General features: G+C 36.5%; 1 protein-coding gene across 1 annotated transcript in view; it reads left to right on the forward strand.

Moving 5' to 3' along the window:
- The window catches only part of fbxo34 (F-box protein 34), a 13,562-nt gene extending 11,779 nt beyond the window's left edge, over positions 1–1,783 (forward strand). Inside the window, exon 5 of the mRNA XM_028566281.1 lies at positions 1,703–1,783. The gene's annotated coding sequence lies outside the window, so the exon portion shown is untranslated. The remainder of the gene's footprint in view (positions 1–1,702) is intronic.
- Positions 1,784–2,500: the final 717 nt, after the last annotated feature.

A 2,500-nucleotide genomic window follows, 5' to 3' on the forward strand; every position in this document is an offset into this window, starting at 1 on the left:
AAAACATGCTACCTTTGAAGAAACCCCAATAAATGTTATTTTAACGCATTTTTTAGACAGAAATGTTTAAATATATACATATTGAGCATTTTATTTACATATTAATTGGTTGTGGTGGTTAACCTGCACTTTAGGGCTGTCCTCGACTAAAGAACTCCTTAGTGGACTAACACTTATAGGATTTTGTCGACTAATCACTTCATCTTAGTCGATTAGTCACAATGACCGATTAGTCGACTAAGAGGTGGCAGCCTTAAATTGGTTGTTTTGGTCTTAGTCGACTAAGATTTCTTTAGTCGACTAGTCATTTTTTATGCTTATTCATGCTTAATTACTTATTTCCAAGAAACTTCTGAGCACATTTATGGTAAACACAAGATTTAAAGTGGTGCTTTTGCAGGATTAATTGTGGAGAAACTCAGTTTTACAGATGGTTAATTAACTACATTTATATTGTGCTTTTCTAGTCTTAACCACCTCTCAAAGAGCACAGCTCTGTCGATTAATTCAACTAAGTGATTAGTCGACTAAATCCTATAAGTGTTAGTCCACTAAGGAGTTCTTTAGTCGAGGACAGCCCTAAAGTGCAGGTTAACCACCACAACCAATTAATATGTAAATAAAATGCTCAATATGTATATATTTAAACATTTCTGTCTAAAAAATGCGTTAAAATAACATTTATTGGGGTTTCTTCAAAGGTAGCATGTTTTTTACAGTAACTGGGTGATGACGTCATAAGAGGGAGTAGCAACACATAGCAGGTACATAGTACAGGCCAAAAGTTTGGACCCACCTTCTCATTCAATGCGTTTCCTTTTTATTTTCATGACTATTTACATTGTAGATTCTCACTGAAGGCATCAAAACTATGAATGAACACATATGGAATTATGTACTTAACAAAAAAGTGTGAAATAACTGAAAACATGTCTTATATTTTAGATTCTTCAAAGTAGCCACCCTTTGCTTTTTTATTAATAAGGGAAATAATTCCACTAATGAACCCTGACAAAGCACACCTGTGAAGGTAAAACCATTTCAGGTGACTACCTCATGAAGCTCATTGAGAGAACACCAAGGGTTTGCAGAGTTATCAAAAAAAGCAAAGGGGGGCTACTTTGAAGAATCTAAAATATAAGACATGTTTGATGGTTAGAGTTGGCAGACTGATCTCATATAGTGGTGTATGTACGACACGCCAATACGTATCTGTATATGCCATTATTATTATATGCCATCAAGACGCATACTGGCTTTTTAAGCATGTTTATCAACGCCATCCGTTGACTTACATTGGGGGGGTAACTCTAGTCTTGGAGTCCCTCTTACGATGTCACACCCCGCCTAGTGGAAGGGAGGGGGAGTGCTTAAAACCACTGTAAAAAATACCAACTTTTCTTATTATATTCAGCATTTTGTTATAAAAAGCCATACAAAACAATGGTGGGCGGCTCTAATCTTTATGTTTAATAAACACATTGCTTAACTTTATGAAATATTTTGTGTATATATATATAATATATTATATATATATATAATATGTGTGTGTGTGTATATGTGTTTTTTTGACATCTTAATCTGAAAATGCTCCATTCAGAATAAGGCTTTTATTCTGAAACATCCCAACAGGATGTGCTGTTCACGGAACTCATATCAGTTTCAGAATGAAAAGGTGACCAAAGTTTGTTTCTGTTTACAGGAAATGTTGGAAGGACGCTGCTGTCCCCCCCCCCCCTGCTGCTGTGTGTGTGTGTGTGTGTGTGTGTGTGTGTGTGTGTGTGTGTGTGTGTGTGTCTCGTTAAGCTCGTTAGTGACGGGGGTTGGGGGGTGAGGAGTCTCAGACAGGACTTCTTCTTCTTCTTCTTCTTCTTCTTCTTCTTCACTGCTGCTGTAACTGTTGCTAAAGTACATTTAAAGCTGCAAATATATCGATCATTCTCTTCACGGTGGATCATGTTCTGGATGAATTTGGATCAGTGTTTCCCCAAAAAGCCCCAAGACGATGTCCCCACATGTCTCTCATTCTGTCCACAACTCAAAGATGTTCAGTTTCCTGTCCCAGAGGAGAGAAGACACTAGAACAAAATTCACATTTAACACGCTGACATCACACTAGTTTACCTGATTTATTTCATAAAGAATGACTCAAACTGATTAATGATTATCAGAATAGTTGGAAATTAATTTAATAGTTGATGACTAATTGATTCATCTTTGCAGATTGACTTTTAAGTCTTGTTTTAAATGTTCTTGTCTCTTATCTCAGAACCTGAATCTCTCTCACTGTGTTTTGTTGCCTTTTTCGGACGTTTTTCTCCACTTTTTTTCCAACAAAAAAGTGAAAAAAAGTGTCAAAAAGTTCCCGGTATGTTCGTTTGGTTTGCGTTTTATTATCAGATTTGTTTCTAATAATCCGATGCAACTTAATCAAAGCGAGGTTTATCGGAGCAAACTGTCCGATGTTCAAACTGCTGCCGGAGCTTTTAATGTGGAGGGT

The sequence above is a fragment of the Perca flavescens genome, chromosome 20 (genome assembly GCF_004354835.1).
Source record: "Perca flavescens isolate YP-PL-M2 chromosome 20, PFLA_1.0, whole genome shotgun sequence".
Taxonomy (NCBI): domain Eukaryota; kingdom Metazoa; phylum Chordata; class Actinopteri; order Perciformes; family Percidae; genus Perca; species Perca flavescens.